The following is a 21,334-nucleotide window of genomic DNA, read 5'->3' as shown; positions in this document are numbered from 1 at the left end:
ACACTTTGAATTGTGCTCGGAAACGTACTGGGAGCCAATGCAGGTCTTTCAAGACCGGTGTTATATGGTCTCGGCGGCCGCTCCCAGTCACCAGTCTAGCTGCCGCATTCTGGATTAGTTGTAGTTTCCGAGTCACCTTCAAAGGTAGCCCCACGTAGAGTGCATTGCAGTAGTCCAAGCGGGAGATAACCAGAGCATGCACCACTCTGGCGAGACAGTCCGCAGGCAGATAGGGTCTCAGCCTACGTACCAGATGGAGCTGGTAAACAGCTGCCCTGGACACAGATTTGACCTGCGCCTCCATGGACAGCTGTGAGTCCAAAATGACTCCCAGGCTGCGCACCTGGTCCTTCAGGGGCACAGTTACCCCATTCAGGACCAGGGAATCCTCCACACCTGCCCGCCTCCTGTCCCCCAAAAACAGTACTTCTGTCTTGTCAGGATTCAACCTCAATCTGTTAGCCGCCATCCATCCTCCAACCGCCTCCAGACACTCACACAGGACCTTCACCGCCTTCACTGGTTCTGATTTAAAAGAGAGGTAGAGCTGGGTATCATCCGCATACTGATGAACACCCAGCCCAAACCTCCTGATGATCTCTCCCAGCGGCCGCATGTAGATGTTAAAAAGCATGGGGGAGAGGACAGAACCCTGAGGCACCCCACAAGTGAGAGCCCAGGGGTCTGAACACTCATCCCCCACCACCACTTTCTGAACACGGCCCAGGAGGAAGGAGCGGAACCACTGTATGACAGTGCCCCCAGCTCCCAGCCCCTCAAGACGGTCCAGAAGGATGCTATGGTCGATGGTATCGAACGCCGCTGAGAGATCCAGCAGAACTAGGAAACAGCTCTCACCTTTGTCCCTAGCCCGCCGGAGATCATCAACCAGTGCGACCAAGGCAGTTTCAGTCCCATGATGAGGCCTGAATCCCGACTGGAAGGGATCCAAATGGTCCGCTTCTTCCAGGCGTGCCTGGAGTTGTTCGGCAACCGCTCGCTCAATCACCTTGCCCAGGAATGGAAGATTTGAGACTGGGCGATAGTTGGCCATCGTGGCCGCATCTAAAGATGGTTTTTTAAGAAGCGGTTTAATAACCGCCTCTTTCAGCGGGTCTGGGAAGGCTCCCTCACGGAGGGAAGCATTCACCACCCCACGAAGCCCATCGCCCAGTCCTTCCCGGCTAGCTTTTATAAGCCAGGATGGGCAAGGATCCAGGAGACAGGTGGTTGGTTTCACTCGTCCAAGCAGCCTGTCCACATCCTCGGAGGTAACAGATTGGAATTGATCCCACTCAACTTGACTAGACAGAACTCTAGCACTCTCCCGCCCCGGCCCTGCTCCCACGGTGGAGTCTACTTCTTCCCGAATCTGAGCGATTTTATCTGCAAAAAACTTTGCAAAATCATTGCAGGAGAACATGTGGCCCGTACTGGGCCCCGATGTTGCAGGTGGTTCCGCTAAATTGTGAACCACCTGAAAAAGTCTCCTGCTGCTGTTTTCTGCAGATGCAATAGAGGCGGTGAAGAAATTCTTCTTCGCCGTCGCTATCGCCACTTGGTAGGCTCGACGTTGAGCTCTAACCTGTGTCCGGTCAGATTCAGAATGAGTTATCCGCCACCGGCGCTCTAGCCGTCTCAACGATTGTTTCATTGCCCTCAGATCCGTGGAAAACCACGGGGCTGTCCGGGCTCCATGCAATCGGAGAGGGCGCTTCGGAGCCAAACAGTCAATAGCCCTGGTTAACTCCACATTCCAGCGGGCCACCAGGGAATCGGCTGAAAGGCCATCAACATGGGATAAAGTATCCCCTACCACTCTCTGGAAACCATTTGGATCCATTAAGTGGCGGGGGCGGACCATCCGAATTGGTCCCACCTCCCTGCAGAGGGGAAGGGTCGCGGAGAAGTCCAGTTGCACCAGGAAGTGATCTGACCATGGCACTTCTTTCGTTTCGCTTTTACTTAGTGTCAGATCACCAACATCCATAGAGGTAAACACCAGGTCCAAGGCATGTCCACGGCTGTGGGTTGGGCCAGACTTATTCAGGGACAGCCCCATGGAGGCCATGCTTTCCACGAAGTCCCGAGCGGCCCCTTGTAAGGTCGTGTCGGCATGGATGTTAAAATCCCCTAGGACAACCAAGCTAGGTGTCTCCAGGAGAACATCCGCCACGACCTGAAGCAGCTCGGGCAGGGAATCCTTGGTGCAGCGGGGAGGTCGGTACACCAAAAGGAATCCTGTACTGCCCCTATTGCCCAACTTCCAGAACATGCACTCAGAAAACTGGGTCTTCCCAATAGGACGCCTGGTGCAAACTAATGACTTCCTAAAAATCACTGCAACCCCCCCTCCCCGCCCATGTGACCTGGGTTGCTGTGCGTAAGAGAAACCTGGTGGACAAGCAGCGGCAAGGACAGGCCCATCTGCTTCATCCAACCAAGTCTCTGTTACACATGCCAGGTCAAGTCCTCCATCCACGATCAAGTCATGGATGGCAGTGGTCTTATGAATCATTGACCTGGCATTGCACAGCAGCACCTTCAGGTCATGTGGGTATCCCTTGCTGATTCTAGTATCCATCCGGTCAGGACCAGACCCAGAGGCAGGGATAGTCCTCAGACAACGACTAAACCTGCCTCCTCTGTAATGACATGGTCTGGTCTTAGCGTAACTCCTCCTCCTACCCGTGATCACTGAGATCGGTTGTCCCAGTGCATCCCCCCCTGTGGAACATGCCCCAGCCATTTTGTGGGCTGGGGCCCACTCCCCGGCTGGCCTGGGCCATTAGAGACCCACTGTGAAGAGATCTTTTACATCACCTCAAACAATGTTTTTCAGTGGAAACAGTTTACACACTTGGGGCCAAACCAGATGTGATGGGTTATCATTAACGCACTCCCCCATACCCTTATAAAAGCAGAAGGTATATTTGTTGGCATTCATCTGTCTCTGGAGACAATGGAAGAGTGTGCCTTTGGGGATAAGCTCAAACTGTTGGAGACTTACAGCACCTGCTGTGGCAGTATAGACCAATACAGCAGAGACATATTTTATTGCAGGTGGGGCAGATGAAGGGGTCCGATTTTCCTACTACAGGTGCACCATGGCATTTCTTCTCTGTTTCTCCTGGCAGTCTTGCCTCCTATGGTCCCTGCTGAGGATACACAAGCTGTCTGTCTGTCTGTCTCCAGGAACTATGATTGTCTGCCAGGGATTCCTATATGGCGGGGTTAATGTTGCCAGCCTTCATGTCATGCTTGCAGACATATTTGTAACACAGAGTTGGTCTGCCAACAGGTCTTATCCTGAAGCCAGTACCTGCTGAACACATCTTGGGGGATCCTACCATCTTCTATTCTGTGTACATGACCAAGTCAATTATGCATGAATCCTCACCCCAACCCGTACCTCACCTTCAATACTCCAGGCACTTTTCTCACTTCTTGGCTCCAGTATTGGGAACTGTGGAAAGTATCTAAAACAACAGATTGGTGGGAGGTAATGCATGGAAATGGATATAAGTCCAGCACACTATTCTACACACTCCTGTTATTGTTAAAGTAAGGCATACCATAACTTCCTCATTTATATGAGAAGAGGGCAGGCACATTAAAAGAAACCCATGGCAACCACCATGTTCTATTTGACTCTCAGCTGCCTGTAATCAAGTGTAAAGAAATCATGTGAATACATATGCCTGTGTGAACCACAGTATCACTCAGGGATACTTTGAGGTTGATGTGATAAACATGGTTTGATAGAGTACACATGGAAAGATTTCACTCTTTTGATTTATTCACAGTCTTACTACTAACCCATTGGTCATGTAATGCAACAGAAGCATTTCTATTTTCCCCTCTCAGTAACTGGAAGGGCTTTATTTATTACATTTTAATACCACCTTGACGGGACGCGGGTGGCGCTGTGGGTTAAACCACAGAGCCTAGGACTTGCTGATCAGAAGGTCGGCAGTTCGAATCCCCGCGACGGGGTGAGCTCCTGTTCTTTGGTCCCAGCTCCTGCCAACCTAGCAGTTCGAAAGCACATCAAAGTGCAAGTAGATAAATAGGTACCGCTCCAGCAGGAAGGTAAACGGTGTTTCCATGCGCTGCTCTGGTTAGCCAGAAGTGGCTTAGTCATGCTGGCCACATGACCCGGAAGCTGTCTGCGGACAAACGCCGGCTCCCTCGGCCTATAGAGCGAGATGAGCGCCGCAACCCCAGAGTCGGTCACTACTGGACTTAGTGGTCAGGGGTCCCTTTACCTTTAATACCACCTTTTTACGAAAGTCATGAGGCAGTGCATATCTTAAAAGACACAGTAATATGCAAAATAACTATTATTTAATATTAAATAAATATTATTAAATATTAACCAATATAATGTTGCATGTTGGATAATATGCAAAATAAATATTATTAAATATTAAAAACAGCAATGTGCAGCTGCAACAGGCTGGAAAAATAGGAAATAAAACTGGAATTACACTGGAATTACTGAGGCTGCAACCTTATCCACAGTGACTTTGGGATATGTATCACTGAACATTAGCTGCACCTCCAATTTCTCCACACCCATCATGATGTTTCATCTTTAATTTACTTAGTTTCAGCCTGCAAGTTTTAGTCCATGGTATCAAAATCTAAAAACTGCTTCAAAGACATGTTTCAACTGTTGTTGTTTTTTAAGGTATTATTCTTGCACTCTTCAATTTTCTTAAACTAAGAGATTTTGGATATACTGGTAATTTACTGCTCAGCAGGACTGCCCTGCTTGACCTGAAGCAAAGTTAGTCCAAATGACCCAAACTGAGTTCTGTTTTAGTTTCCTTCAGGCTTCCACCAGTCCCTCCAAAAGGAAGTAGGAACGAACCACTTGCAGGCTGGACAGTTCCTTTGTGAATCATATTAACTGTTGTTTTTTCCTCTCTGAGCAAGCTCTAAATTACTTATTCTTATCTTGTCCATTTGCCTGTTCTGAGATCTCAGCCTTCTTCCTGTTTGCCTATCCTGACTCCTTGGTATCGTGTCAGCTGTTATCTGCCAGGAGAAAGTCCTAGTTCTGACTCTGAAAAGACTTGTCCAGCATATTTTTAAGCATATTTAGTCAGAGGTAATTCCCAATGGGATTTATTCCCTAGTAACTGTGTTTAGGATTGCATCCTTTAACTATATGTTTACATTCCAGCTTTGTCCTGGTTTTCCCCATAGGATTCAGATTTGGCTTATAATGGCCCTGGTGACTGCCACCTGGTACTCTATACCAAAGGAGAACAAAGAACTCAGAAAATGCCATTGAAGGATCTATCCTTAGTAAATCCTGGTCAGGAATGAAGAAGGAAACTACTATTATTTAGTATCTGGAACATTTATTATTTGGATACCTATAAATGTACTCAATGCCATCGCATGCACTTAAGGGGCGGGAAATAAATAATTAACACCAAAATCTTTTTGATTTGAATTACACAAAGGTGAGCTATTCAGAAAGGTGTGGCTGGAACCTTTGCAATTTCTTGCTTGATGAAAGAAAAGGCTGTTATTTCAGGATAACACACTTGCAATAACAACTTATACATTTTTGTTCAGAGCCTGTCATTGTTAGAGAATAGGGAGCAATTTCTGAAAAATTTAAGCAGCTATTACTGTAACTACACAATGGTGGTGTTTTATAACTATATAATTATTGGAAAATATAAATATCTTTCTTGATGGGTACAGTATAATATGTTTCACAATATTTATGTTGTAAAATTCACTGATATAACTAGAATTTACTTAGAGCTATAGCAGGAAAGGGACGTGGGTGGCGCTGTGGGTAAAACCTCAGTGCCTAGGACTTGCCAATCGCATGGTCGAATCCCCGCGGTGGGGTGAGCTCCCGTCTTTCGGTCCCAGCTCCTGCCCACCTAGCAGTTTGAAAGCACCCCTAAGTGCAAGTAGATAAATAGGTACCGCTTTATAGCAGGAAGGTAAACGGCGTTTCCGTGTGCTGCGCTGGTGCCGGCTCGCCAGAGCAGCTTCGTCACGCTGGCCACATGCCCCAGAAGTGTCTCCGGACAGCGCTGGCCCCCGGCCTCTTAAGTGAGATGGGCGCACAACCCTAGAGTCGGACACGACTGGCCCGTACGGGCATGGGTACCTTTACCTTTACCTTTTTATAGCAGGAAAAAGAATCAACTGCGGAAGTCAACTCCCATTCCAATTCAACTGACAATTTATTCTGATAAAAGTGAAAGTCCTGTATAGTGGTACCTTGGGATAAGTACTTAATTCGTTCCAGAGGTCTGTTCTTAACCTGAAACTGTTCTTAACCTGAAGCACCACTTTAGCTAATGGGGACTCCTGCTGCCGCTGTGCCACCAGAACACAATTTCTGTTCTCATCCTGAAGCAAAGTTCGTGACCCGAGATACTATTTCTGGGTTAGTGGAGTCTGTAACCTGAAGCGTATGTAACCCGAGGTACCACTGTATTTCCCCTACAATGTATTCCTGGGCAGCTCCCTGTGTGACTTTTGAAAAATGTTGTACCCTCTCATCAATTACACCTACCAAAGGATCCCCTTTTTATTTTATGGAGGCATGATGGGAAATGGCTTGCACTTTCCCCCTTACACAAAGTGAAGCACAAGGCCCCTGTACATCAAAGTGCAGGGATTAATTCCAGAGAACTGGTGTAGCAACACTAAAAGCCCAGTTTCTAGTACAGGCTAAGCATACCTCAGGGACATATAACCAGAGCTGCTAGCAGTGAAGAAGTATCAGAGATTGCTTACTCATGAAAAGACACCTTCCTCATGAGTAGTCTTCTGACTCTAGGCCTGTAGACACACATTGTGCCATTGTTCTTCTGCTGGCACCAGCACTCTCAAGAACCTCCTCTGACACGCCCAGAGGTTCTTCCTCAGGTATCAACCCAGAAGTCCTAACAAGGGGATCTTCAGCACTGGACTCAGGGTGCCCTGCCTGGTCCTTCAGATGTGGGGTGTCCTGTTCCTCCTCTGAGGATTCGTTGTCTGTCACCAGATCAGGACTAGGCACACCACCACCTTGCCCAACCTGGCCCTCTGCTGCTGCTTCAGGACTATAATGACTTGCTGCCAAATAATTGCATTACCCACCTGTACAATTATGAATAAACAAATTAAAAAGATAAATAAATGTATCTTCAGCCTCCAGGACTCTGGGAGAACCACAGGTAAGTTGGGACCACAGCACTTGCCAACCTGTTAAACTGCATTACATGATCAAGCAACTCATCCTCCTGATGAGAAAACTGTGCTGAGCATGGCTGAAACAGCACTTTCCCTTTCAGCTGCATGCCTAAAGAATACACATTTCGTCTGCATGCAGCCCTGCAGCACTTGCATCAATCTCATTAGAGAAGCCAACATTAGCAAGCAGCAGGACTCCTTTGCATCTGCTGTAGGGGTGTGGCACATGGAGGAAACGATTGCACAAATGTTTCTTACTCCATGCTTTTATAAATGTAGTGAAGAAAAATACAGAAATTACATTCCTACATTCTGCTCCCCTGAACCTATACTGATATGCACTATAATATTTGTCCCTCCTTTGACCATTAATGTCAATGCATATTAATAATAATAATAATAATAATAATAATAATAATAATAATAATATAGTAGTATTTCTGCTTCAACAAGATGCACAGTCCCTATGCCCCCCCCAAAGAATCCTGGGAACTGTTGTTTACCCCCCCTTCAGTTTCCAGCACCCTTAAACTATAGTCCCCTGGATTCTTTTTTGGGGGTGTGGGGTTGTTATGTATGTTTACCCAAAATCTTAAGTACTACAGTGGTGCCTCACAAGACGAAAAGAATCCGTTCTGTGATTCTCTTCGTCTAGCGGTTTTTTCGTCTTGCGAAGCAAGCCCATTGACGGATTAGCGGATTAGCGCTATTAGCGGCTTTTCTGCTGATCGGATCAGCTGATAAGCGGCTTAGCGGCTTAGAAAGGGGGGGGGAGGGGAAAAAACCAGCAGGAACTCGCAAGACATTGACGTCTTGCGAAGCAAGCCCATAGGAAATTCGTTTTGCGAAGCACCTCCAAAACGGAAAACTCTTTCGTCTAGCAAGTTTTCCGTCTTGTGAGGCATTCGTCTTGCGGGGCACCACTGTATATTATACTAACCAATTGGCCACTAAATACATGGAGTTTTCATGCAGTGCGTTTCATTGGGTGTGAATAGGCAGTCAATGCAGTTGCTCTTCCTGACCATGCCTCTGGCAGCACACAGGCTGCTGCATTCTGCACTAGTTTGAGCCTCAGGACCATCTTCAAGGGAATACAAAAGTACAGTGCACTGCAGTTGCCTAAACTGAAGGTTATTAGAATCATAGAATCATAGAGTTGGAAGAGACCACAAGGGCCATCGAGTCCAACCCCCTGCCAAGCAGGAAACAGAGTCCAACCTGGCACCTCTGTTGTACTGAATTCAGTTTAAATTTGTAGACCCACATCCAGCCCATCACTGCTGGCAAGCTCGGTCCTAGCACCTGAACTGCTTCTCTTGATTCAGATGGTAGAGATAGAGTGGGTTTCATTAGCCACCTCACTCCACATATTCTGATGACAACTTCCAACAGCTTCATAGAGATGTTAAATAAGCATAGGAATCAGGATGGGCACCAGTGGAATTCCGTAAGACAACTCCCATAGAAATAGCTTCCCATTGCTATTAGGACAATAGCATCTGAAACCAACTATATGCAAATAGATTTACATTCTACTCATGGGGTTATTTGGAGGCCACTCTTGAGTCCTTAAGCAAAATAACTGAATAATCTTTTAAACAAATGGGGGAAGTGATAAATGGGCAGAAATGTAAAGTGAGAAATATTCAGCAATGCTAAGATCTAATTTGAGCATTACATATTCTCTTAATGAAAAATAAGCCATGGGAGAAATATAGACAAAGAGTATTACAGCGGGTGTTATCTTATTCATCTCCCTCTGAGGATGAACAAATCAGAAGGGGATAATCACTAGCTCACCCCAGTACTGGATTATTATTCTTTCCAATCAATAACATTGAAGTGAGATGCCCACCTTCCCAACACAACCAGACCAAAGAATGGTATATGCTTATCTAACAGAACAGGGACGTGACCTCTAATATGTCAGGACATGGATCAACTCCATGGACTTTTAATTAGAGAAAGTAAATCCTATGCAGATGGGTGCACACAGTTGTTATGAGGTTACCCTAGCAACTGTAACCTTGCCTTTGGGTAATAGGAAGCAAAAGGTGTAAACTGACAGGGCTCTGTTAATCTTCAGCCTACCTAAAGGGAATAAGGTGTTCTATGTGGATCACATAACTTCCTGGGCTGAAAGATTCAGAGATACTGCTTTTAGTACAAAATGACCCTATTTATTGATTCTGTCTGCTAGAAAACAGTCTTTACTTAATTCAACTTTAAAAACGCATACTTCATGAGGTAGTTTTGTTCCCCTCCATAAATGAAATCTAAAGAAAACCACACTAACAAGTTTTGAAAGCATGGCTATTATTTAGTCTTAATTTGTAGTGAGCTGCACAATAAGACATTCTTCATCAGTTCTGACCCAGAATGGATTTCTTCACTTTTTCTGAGTTTCAATAATTTGTGAAAACTGGGTTGAAGCAGATGCAGTAAAGTGTTATTAATGGCTCCTAGTTGCAATGGCTATGATCTGCTGCCACCGTTGGAGGCAAAATGTTTCTGAGTACTAAATGCGGGAAACCACAGCAGTGGAGAGTGCTCTTCTGCATCAATCCTACTCGGTGGTTACCCAAAGGTATCTGGTTGGCCATTCTGAGATCAGGATGCTGGACTAGATGGGTGATTGGTCTGATCCAACAGGCTTTCCTTATATTCTTAAAACCATTTTTATGGATGACACTTTTCTAATATAACTCAGTCAACAGAACCCTCTAGTGGTTAAAGCCTGCAAATAACTAGAGCTATTGAAAAGAAGAAATTATGGCACCTGAGACAAAATTAGAACCATAGAATTGAGTCAGAAGCTTAAATGTAAAAAAATATTAATCTAATGCCTCCTGCAATTTGCATTATTATAATAATTGTGGTAATATCTAGCACCTATCTCACGTGCTTCTTCGAACATGCCAAAGGTTCGAAAGGTACAGGTCCATAGCTGTCAACTTTCAGATTTGAAAATAAGGGATCAGCAGCCTCGAAAATAAGGGATCAGCAGCCTCACCTGTCCTGGGGACAGTCTACGAGATATCTAACCATCTGGGATAGCAGCAGGAAATGGCACTGGAATAAGGGAATTTCCCGCAAAAAAAAGAGGAAAGGTTGATAAATATGTGCAGGTCAGAAGGAAAGCAAATTAAAAGATCGAAAGAACAGGCAGCAGCGACTGGTATGAAATGGAAGCACATTTGTCGGCGGTCGGCCTTTGGCCTAGGAATTGTCGGCGTAGTAGCTGATTCTGGGCCCTGGGTGCTTTCCACGTGCAAGCAGGTTTGAAAGGGGCAGGTCAGAAGGAAAGCAAACGAAAGGAAAGATGGAAAGAGCGGGCAGCAGCGCCTGGCATGAAATGGGCGGCAAGTGGAGGGGCAGAGTTGAAAGCGGGGCCGCTGAGCGGCAAAAGCCTACGGCACCCGGTATTCCCAGGCAGAATCCCATCCAAGTACTAACCAGGCCTGACCCTGCTTAGCTTCCGAGATCAGACGAGATCGGGCGTGTTCAGGGTAGTATGGCCGTAGACGCTGTTCCAGCCTCCGAACCCAGCCTTTAAGCAAGAGCGCGGGGAAAGCGCCTCCCCCGAGGCCCTGGATGCTTTCCCCACGCAGCTTTCGCCTTGCGTAGTTCCTGTCCATTCGTGGCTGTCTTTGAATGCAATTCAGCTGAACAGCCTGCAGATGCATTCCACTTGCAGCTCTCCTGTGGAGCACTTGCTGTCCAGCAGCTGGCGCTCTCCAGCGGTGAAAGCACATTTGTCGGCGGTCGGCCTTTGGCCTAGCAATTGTCGGCGTAGTAGCTCATTCTGGGCCCTGGGTGCTTTCCACGTGCAAGCAGGTTTGAAAGGGGCAGGTCAGAAGGAAAGCAAAGGAAAGGAAAGATGGAAAGAGCGGGCAGCAGCGCCTGGCATGAAATGGGCGGCAAGTGGAGGGGCAGAGTTGAAAGCGGGGCCGCTGAGCGGCAAAAGGAGGCAAAAGCCTATAGCACCCAGTATTCCCAGACGGTCTCCCATTCAAGTACAAATCAGGCTTGCCCCTGCTTAGCTGCCAAGATCAGATGAGATCGGGCGTGTTCAGGGTAGTATGGCCATAGACACTGCACCAGTCTCCCAATGCAGTCTTTAAGCATATCCCCTAATTTTTTTACAGTGGTACCTCTGGTTAAGAACTTAATTCATTCTGGAGGTCTGTTCTTAACCTGAAACTGTTCTTAACCAGAGGTACCACTTTAGCTAATGGGGTCTCCCACTGGTGCTGCGCCACCACCACACGATTTCTGTTCTCATCCTGAAGCAAAGTTCTTAACCCAAGGTACTATTTCTGGGTTAGTGGAGTCTGTAACCTGAAGCATCTGTAACCCGAGGTACCACTGTATTTTTATTTTTTGGTGTTGTGGGAGAAAAGAAGGGACAAATACTTTGTTAGTGGGGTTGTGAGGTTCACGTATTCTGTTGAAAGGGAAAAAAATTTCATGTGAAAATCTGTCAGGAAATGCTGTTTCTAAAATGCATAGGCATATACACACAAAACAAAACCTGTTATAAAACTTATTTTTTTTAAAAAAAAAACACTACTTAAGAGAGGAACTCAAAGTGGGAGTGCTCTGATATTTACCTGTGGGAAAAATTGGGCATGTTAGATTTGGACCTTGGCAACCTCTTAACTTTTGATGGTCCAGTACTTAAGCCTTTTGTTTTTTTTCTTAAGTAGTCCCTGAAGCAAAGGGCACAGAAGGGTGTTTTCCTGAACGTTTCCAAGTTTTACATAAAGAAATTTGCATACATTTCTCCCTGCAATCAGCTCTCTCCCCACCTCTTTTAAGTTGACATAGCCTCTGTGCGTGTGCAGAGTTCATGCTTCAGCAAATCTATTATAATATTAAAAGTGTCGCATCTTTTGGCTTAATTACCATTTGAGTAAAGGAAGGGAAGGGTAAGTAGTATTTAAAAATAGGGTTAGCATTAAACCCAGCAATTCATGTTTTCACCAAAGCCAGCAATAGAAGTTGGTCAAATTAAATTTCTGTTAACTCAGTGCTAATTAATCATATTTCCTGCACACCTGCAGCCCAGGCAAATGAAATTGGGAGTACTGCCTCCTTTATGTACAGGAATTTGGGGTGCAGGTCTCTATTAAAAAATGTGGGCTATCATTATTGTGTCATTCACAGAACAATCATCTGCTCCCTTATGTATGGGTAAAAATGGCCAGAGGGTCAGAATTCATAAGATCTTTGACATTCTCAGTCATTTCAGCCGTACCATTTGCAGACAAAATTCTCTGCCCTTTATTTACGGGGATGGTCAAGGCTCATTCTACTTGATTATGAATTTGCATGTGCTTAAACACTGAATAGACTTTGAAGTCTGATTTCCCCCCCAAATTTTTTTTATTGATTTTCACAAAATTATAAACACACAAACAGACATAAATCATTGGCTTATTAAAACTAATCTTATTAACATTGTTAAGTGACTTCCTCGTATCCCCCTGGTTGAATTTCAATGTATATCATTTTAACGGTTTTCCAAATCAGTATTCTTATAAAATTAACTTAACATCTTTCTTTCTTTCTTTCCAATTCAGCATTAAACATATTAATTCATCACATTACATATTTAAATCCTAAGCCTATCTGGTAATTGCAAGCTTTTTCCAATTAGCTTAACTTAACATATTTAACTAAATAATCATTAAATTTTGGCCATTCTTCCTGGTACTCTTCCTCCTTCTGGTCACGGACTCTTCTAGTCAGGTCGGCTAGCTCCGGAAAATCCATCATCTTCACCTGCCATTCTTCCACTGTTGGTACTTCTTGCGTTTTCAACTTCTTAGCTAATAAGATTCGAGCAGAAGTTGTGGCATACAAAAATAATTTAACATCTTTATTCGGCAATTCCAAACCTGTTATTCCAAGAAAAAAGGCCTCTGGTTTTTTATAAATGCATATTTCAACATTTTTTTCAATTCATAGAATCATAGAGTTGGAAGAGACCACAAGGGCCATCGAGCCCCTTCCAAACAGGAAACACCATCAGAGCACTCCTGACATATGGTTGTCAAGCCTCTGCTTAAAGACCTCCAAAGTAGGAGACTCCACCACACTCCTTGGCAGCAAATTCCACTGTCGAACAGCTCTTACTGTCAGGAAGTTCTTCCTAATGTTTAGGTGGAATCTTCTTTCTTGTAGTTTGGATCCATTGCTCCGTGTCCGCTTCTCTGGAGCAGCAGAAAACAACCTTTCTCCCTCCTCTATGTGACATCCTTTTATATATTTGAACATGGCTATCATATCACCCCTTAACCTCCTCTTCTCCAGGCTAAACATGCCCAGCTCCCTTAGCCGTTCCTCATAAGGCATCGTTTCCAGGCCTTTGACCATTTTGGTTGCCCTCCTCTGGACACGTTCCAGTTTGTCAGTGTCCTTCTTGAATTGTGGTGCCCAGAACTGGACACAGTACTCTAGGTGAGGTCTGACCAGAGCAGAATACAGTGGCACTATTACTTCCCTTGATCTAGATGCTATACTCCTATTGATGCATCCCAGAATTGCATTGGCTTTTTTAGCTGCCGCATCACACTGTTGGTTCATGTCAAGTTTGTGGTCAACCAAGACTCCTAGATCCTTTTCACATGTACTGCTCTCAAGCCAGGTGTCACCCATCTTGTATTTGTGCCTCTCATTTTTCCCCCCCAAGTGTAATACTTTACATTTCTCCCTGTTAAAATTCATCTTGTTTGTTTTTGCCCAGTTCTCTAATCTGTCAAGGTCGTTTTGAAGTGTGATCCTGTCCTCTGGGGTGTTAGCCACCCCTCCCAGTTTGGTGTCATCTGCAAATTTGATCAGGATGTCCTTGAGTCCATCATCCAAGTCGTTGATAAAGATGTTGAATAAGACCGGGCCCAAGACAGAACCCTGTGGCACCCCACTAGTCACTCTTCTCCAGGATGAAGAGGAACCATTGATGAGCACTCTTTGGGTTCGGTCAGTCAGCCAGTTACAAATCCACTGAGTGGTAGCATAGTCAAGACCGCATTTTACCAGCTTCTTTACAAGAATATCATGGGGCACCTTGTCAAATGCCTTGCTGAAATCAAGGTAGGCTACATCCACTGCGTTCCCTTCATCTACCAGGCTTGTAATTCTGTCAAAAAACGAGATCAGGTTAGTCTGACATGACTTATTTTTCAGAAATCCATGCTGACTATTGGTGATCACAGCATTCCTTTCTAGGTGCTCACAGACTGTTTGCTTAATGATCTGCTCCAGAATCTTCCCTGCTATTGATGTCAGACTGACTGGGCGGTAATTATTTGGGTCCTCTCTTTTCCCCTTTTTGAAAATTGGGACAACATTTGCCCTCCTCTAGTCTGCCGGGACTTCGCCTGTTCTCCAGGAATTCTCAAAGATGACTGCCAGTGGTTCTGAGATCACATCTGCCAGTTCTTTTAATACTCTTGGATGCAGTTCATCTGGCCCTGGAGACTTGAATACATCTAAACTAGCCAAATATTCTTGTACTATCTCCTTAGTTATTCTGGGCTGTGTTTCCTTTGCTGAATCATTTGCTCCAAATTCTTCAGGTCGGGCATTGTTTTCTTTATCGGAGAAGACTGAGGCAAAGAAGGCATTGAGGAGTTCAGCCCTTTCTGTGTCCCCTGTTTGCATTTCACCATCTTCTCCTCTGAGTGACCCCACTGTTTCTTTGTTCTTCCTTTTGCTACGAACATACCCATAAAAGCCTTTTTTGTTGCTTTTAACCTCTCTAGCAAGCCTGAGTTCATTCTGTGCTTTAGCTTTTCTGACTTTGTGTCTACACGTGCTGGCTATTTGTTTGAATTCCTCTTTGGTGGTTTCCCCCCTTTTCCATTTTTTGTACACATCCTTTTTTAATCTTAATTCAGTTAAAAGTTCTTTAGATAGCCACCCTGGCTTCTTTAGGCACCTTCCATGTTTCCGTCTCAATGGTATTGCCTGACGTTGTGCTTTTACTATCTCCCTCTTAACAAACTCCCAGCCATCATGAACTCCCTTTCCTTTTAGTATTGCTGTCCATGGGATCTCACCCAGCACTTCCCTAAGTTTTATGAAGTCGGCTTTCTTAAAGTCAAGAAATTGAGTCCTAGTATGCTTGGCTGCTCCTTTCCGCTGTATAGTAAACTTCAGAAGAGCATGATCACTCGCGCCTAATGATCCTTCCACATCTACCCCACTAACCAAGTCATCAACATTGGTTAGGACCAGATCTAAAACGGCTGTTCCTCTTGTTGCTTCTCCCACTTTCTGGACAATGAAGTTGTCTGCAAGGCCAGTGAGGAATCTGTTTGACCTTATGCTCTTGGCTGAGTTTGACGTCCAACAAATATCCGGGTAATTGAAGTCCCCCATTACTACTATCTCCCTTCCTTTTGCATGCTTGGCCATCTGTTCCAGGAAGGCATCATCTATGTCCTCCGTTTGGCTTGGGGATCTATAGTAAACTCCCACAATGAGGTCTCTGTTATTCTTCTCTCCCTTAATTTTGACCCAAATGCTCTCACTTTGGCTTTGAGGTTCTAAATCTTGGATCTCTTCACAGGTATACACATCCCTGACATATAACGCCACTCCTCCTCCTTTCTTGTCTAGTCTGTTTCTCTGAAATAGATTGTATCCCCCCATTATTACATTCCAATCGTGGGACTTATCCCACCAGGTTTCAGTGATGCCTATTATGTCATATTTAGTTTGCTGTACCAAGAGCTCAAGCTCATCTTGTTTATTTCCCATGCTTTGCGCATTAGTGTACAGACATTGAAGTCCATTAATCATTCCCCCGTGTCTCTTATTTAAGGATTTTTTCCTCCCACCACTAGGTCCGCGTGCTGTTTGCTCCATTTGGTCTATGACATTTGGATGATCATCTTCATTAATTGATAGACTCCTACCTTCAGGAGCACTGTCTCCCTCCCCCACATTAGTCAGTTTAAAGCCCTCCTGATGAGGTTTCTGAGATTTTTGGCAAAAACATTTCTCCCAACCGTTGTGAGGTGCAGCCCATCACTTGCCAGAAGTCCATCTTCAAGAAACTGCAGTCCGTGATCTAAGAATCCAAACCGTTCCTGTTTACACCATTTGCGAAGCCAGCTGTTCACTTCCACTATTTTCCCCTCTCTCCCTGGGCCACGTCGTTCAACTGGGAGGACAGATGAGATGACAATTTGTGCATTTAGTTGCTTCAATTTCCTGCCGAGAGCCTCGTAGTCTCTTTTGATCTTCTGGAGGCTATTGCTTGCAGTGTCATTGGTTCCCACATGAACCAAGAGGAAGGGGTATTTGTCAGTGGGTTTTATGATTCCTTGCAGTCGTTCAGTTACATCTTGGATCTTAGCCCCGGGGAGACAGCACGCTTCCCGAGACATCTTGTCAGGCCCACAGATCACTGCTTCTGTTCCCCTCAGTAGGGAATCCCCTATCACCACTACACGCCTCCTTTTGGGTTTGGTCGGGGTTGTTCCGTGAGCTGTCCGTTCCAAGGTCGCCTGCACATTCCCTGAGGACTGACTTTGCTGCTCGTCTTTATATACCTGATCGACTGTAATGAGGGAGAGATCCTCAAATGGAGTCTGCTCTTCATCTTCCATGCTAGGGGAGAGGACCTCAAAGCGATTGTGTATTTCTAAACAATCAGAGTGAACCCTGGGCCTCCTACTTCTTTGAGTCACGTTTCTCCATATATCTGGCTCCTGTGTTGGTGAACTATCCTCCTTCTCAGGGGAGTCCCCTGTCTCCTCCTTGGTGGGGACGGTGTGCTCTGTTGCTTCCAAGAAGAGCTCCAGCTCTCTAATTCTTTGGAGCGTAGCTACACGTTCCTCCAGTTGCTGGACTTTGTCTTTTAAAAGGGCAATCAACATGCAATTGCTGCACGTAAAGCTGCCTGCAACCTTTGGCAAGATGGCAAACATTGCGCAGGAATCGCAGGCGACTGCAGCTGTTCCCTCCCCTTCCATCTTGAGATCGTGTCGTTGGGGGTGGCTACAGAGGTCCTCCATCATAAAAAGCTTGAAGACAGGACAAATAACTTCCCCCACAAAAAAACCTAGGTCTCCCCCAACAAATGTTTGAGACTAGCTCCCCTAAATCTAAAAGATGGGTATAACTGCGCGCGCCACTAGGCGCGCGCCGCTAGGCGCGCGCCGCTGCCCTACAAACTCTGATAAGCTCCTCCCACAGCTAATCCCCTGCCTCAACAGAAACCCTGCCCCCTCTGACCTTTACACAGGGAAAACAGCTAATCAGCCACAAAGAAACACACAGACACAAGAAAACCCTTTTTGCTCCTTCTTCAGCTGCTGCCCTGCAAACTCAAATTCATTATAAATCTTTTCCCAGAAGTCTTTCACCTTGGGGCAGGTCCACCACATATGATAGAAGGTACCTTCTTTTTCTTTACATTTCCAACATAGATTATCACAGTTATGATAAATCTTTGCTAATTTAACAGGACTCAGATACCATCTATGCATCATTTTCATTATGTTTTCCTTGTACATGCAGTGAACTTGACCCCTTTCTTCCAAATTTCCAAATCCTCAAACATTATGTTATGTCCTACATCTCCTGCCCAATCTATCATCACTGATTTAACTTGTTCATCCTTTGTATGCCACTCCAACAATAAGTTATACATTTTAGACAGATTTTTAACTTTAGAATCCAACAACTCTGTCTCCAACGTAGATTTTTCAGAAGCAAAACCATTTTTCTTATCTAATTTATATAATTCATTAATCTGGTGGTATTGTAGCCAATTTAACTTATCTTTAACTAGATCAAATGGTTTTCATTTGTATCCTTTATCCTCCAATAATAAATCTGAATATCTCAACCGTTTGATATCCATATTTAACTTTTTCTGGGCCTTCGCCTCCATTGGTGAAAGCCATCTGGGCGTCTTCCTTTCTAAAAGATCTTTATATTTTATCCAAACATTGTACAACGATTTCCTAATTACATGATTTTTAAATGCATTATGGGCCTTTACTTTATCATACCATAAATATGCACGCCATCCAAACACATTGTCAAATCCCTCCAAGTCTAAAACATTGGTATCCTCTAGTTGTATCCACTCTTTAATCCAGCAAAGCACAGCTGCTTCAAAATAGATTTTCAAATCAAAATCATATCAATTAAAAAATTCAACATATATAATAGGACTGAAAGCGACCACCTACCTCTAATCGTCTCCACTACTGGCCAAAACTCAATTCAGCACTCTTACATAGAACATGAGGAAATAGATAAAGCAAATGAACCAGCATTGTGTAGAAAAAAAATGGACACCTGAGATAGCAATTGAAGTGAGAATAGATTGAATTCATAAACTGCAATTAAGTTAAGATCAATTATAATAAACAATTTATCAACAGATTCCTCCCTGACGGCTTACGAAAATCTCACTGAGTCCTTGCAGGATGTGGTCTCTGTCAACATAAACTCAGCCGGCAGGACTTCCGGGTTGGCGCGATCGGGAAATGGCGGATTCCCTCCGAGCTGCGGAGGGAATCGGCTCAACTGAGGACGGGTCTTGCCGTGCCGGCAACGCGGGGACCCTTAGAAACCGCAGGCGCTGAAGCCTGCGGACTGGAAGACTCGGTGGGCACCTTAAGCGCCCCCCGACCCACGAAGAGCCTTTTTAAAGGCTGCGGAGAGGGTACGGAGGGTGGCGTGGCGCTGAGAGTCGATCGCTACCTCGGTTGAGCGGAGCCGCGAGCCATGACCGGAGAGCGCTGACTTCCTTCCTTGAAATTTGGACTGAAAAAGAATAACCCGTGAGTAAGATGGATTTGGACTTTAAGAATATTTTCCTGTAAATTCGAGACGACCGGGGGGTGTGCTAAAAGGAAGTCCGCACCCCCCTTACTTACAGACAACTCTAAGCAAGGAACGGAGAACTAAGGTGGAGAGGTTATTGTGTTTAATATAAAAGAAACTAACCTCCTCGATTTGTTAAAAGAAGTGCTGTGCTGGAGAGTGAGAGTGGACTTTGGAAATTTTTGATGAAATGCCCCCCCCGGACCAGGGGGAGTCCCGCGTTTGAGCCTGTTGAAGAGGATTAAGGAGTTTGACAGCTGTCAAAAGAGCTGTCAAACGGACAGTTTCAGTTAAAAGTCTGTTAACTAATATCTCTCTGGACTAAAAGTGCTATAAACTGAAACAAAGTTGTTGGAAATTTGAAAGAAAGAAACAAAAAAGATTTGGACTGCTGGAAAAAGCCTACAGAATCCCTCTAGGGGAATTCCTAAGGTATTACAATGGCTGAAGATGGAAATTTACAGGCACAGATAGACAGGATGTTTTTTCTCGTGGGAATATTGCAAGAGCAGAGTCTGACTATGAATAAACAATTAACGGCCTTGACCTCTGGAACAAGCAACTCTGCTGAATGCAATAAGGACTTCACAGGAAAGGAATCTGCAGCTGAAATAGAAGCGACATCTCAAGAATCGGAGGAGAAAGCACAGATGGGAAATATCAACAAAAAGTCTACAATGGTGGAGTGCAAGGAAAAAGACTCTCGGAGTACATGGATTACAAACCTGCAAAAGATGTTAAAGATGAAAGAGGGGGGCCCTAAAATATTTGGGATACAGGAACTTAAAGGAAATAAGAAATATGATGGGGGCTCCCCGGTTGAATATGAAAGACTGGTCGATTCTTGGCAGCTGTTGTTATCAAGCATCCTGGTGGGAAGAAAAACTGGAGTGACGGAGACTGAACTGCTTTGAGATCTGATGACCAATATAAAGGATTTCCAACAAAACCGGCGGAGAGGAACTGAAAGAGACTTGAAAGCCTCGGACGTGAGGAATCCAGGCTAGAAACTACTGTTGACCTGTATTTGAGAAGGGACTAGTACCTGGGGGGGGGGGGAGGGGAAAGCAGAATTGTATAAAGGTTTATGAATTTTGGGTTGGGTGAATAGGGCCTATATTTAATACAAAAATGAAATCGGTGGAAGGGAACTTGGGTCAACCTTAGGGAAAAATCTAAATGTTTATAAGAGATGGGGATAAGAAAAATGGGGTTAATCAGGAAGAGTTATATCAAAAATATTAATCTATAGGTTAAGGAGGAGAAGCTAGAACTTGCTGGGTCAATTATGGGAATTGGGATGTAAGAAGGGGGGTGGGGGGGAGTCCAGGGAATAAGGTTAGGAAAGTAAGGTTTTGAGAATATGCTTGTTTTGTTTTGTTTTTGTTGTATTTTTGTGTGTTTGTTTTTAAAAAATTTGAAAACCCAATAAAAATTTTATAAAAAAAAAACCAAAAACATAAACTCAGCCGGCAAGCCATGCACTGCTAAAGGGCGCTGTTGGTTTGACCAAGAGTGCCGCACAAAGAAGGAAGCCTTAAGGAACGTTTATTTGGTCTATAGAAACGCTGGACTAAATTACTTACCTCCATCTTATCTCAAAATCAAAAAAGAGTATAAAGCCCCTTTGGCCTAAAAAAAAAAAGGCAGTCCGAACAAAATTCCTGGTTCCTGCTATTGAATGCCTCACTAAACAATGAAACTAAACTCTTTTGGCAACTGGTCTCCGGCTCAATGAAAAATAGTTCTTCAACCCCCAGCTGTGCTATTCCAGCTCAGGTTTGGGAGAACCACTTAAGAAATATATTTATGGAAAATCCAAACCTCCCTTCCAGCTTCCAGGATGATAACAGGGCAGAATTATCACTGCTCCCTCACTGGAGGTCGGTTACTGTGGAGGAGGTCCATACATTAATTAGGAATCTGAAGAGCGGAAAGGCTCCGTGGAAAAACTTTATCCCAGCGGAGTTGATTACTGGTACATTAAACCAGCACTGGTGGGCTCCGCTTCTGGCAGCACTTTTTACGGTAGTAAATAACTCGGGTAAGGTACCATATAGCTAGAAACATGCTATAGTAGTCCCAATCTTTAAGAGAGACCACCCAAATGTACCCTCCAATTATAGGCCAATTAGCCTGCTCTCAATAATTGGGAAGCTGCATGCCCGATTCCTCAGTAGCAAACTGACAACTTTTCTAAATGAACATAATATACTATCTGAAGCCCAGGCAGCCTTTCGTGAAAACCATTCAACAT

At 44.7% G+C, this 21,334-nt stretch overlaps 1 protein-coding gene across 6 annotated transcripts in view; it reads right to left on the bottom strand.

Moving 5' to 3' along the window:
- The window catches only part of VWA5B2 (von Willebrand factor A domain containing 5B2), a 107,593-nt gene that overhangs the window by 38,490 nt on the left and 47,769 nt on the right, over positions 1–21,334 (bottom strand). Inside the window, exon 3 of one of the 6 annotated variants that reach the window (XM_081189964.1) lies at positions 3,418–3,479. The exons of the other annotated variants lie outside the window; for them this stretch is intronic. The gene's annotated coding sequence lies outside the window, so the exon portion shown is untranslated. The remainder of the gene's footprint in view (positions 1–3,417; positions 3,480–21,334) is intronic. 6 annotated transcript variants of the gene reach the window in all.

The sequence above is a fragment of the Podarcis bocagei genome (genome assembly GCF_964188305.1).
Source record: "Podarcis bocagei genome assembly, chromosome: 4".
Classification (NCBI taxonomy): Eukaryota; Metazoa; Chordata; class Lepidosauria; order Squamata; family Lacertidae; genus Podarcis; species Podarcis bocagei.
Note: the sequence above shows the minus strand (reverse complement) of the source record. Positions and strands in the feature narration are given on the sequence as shown.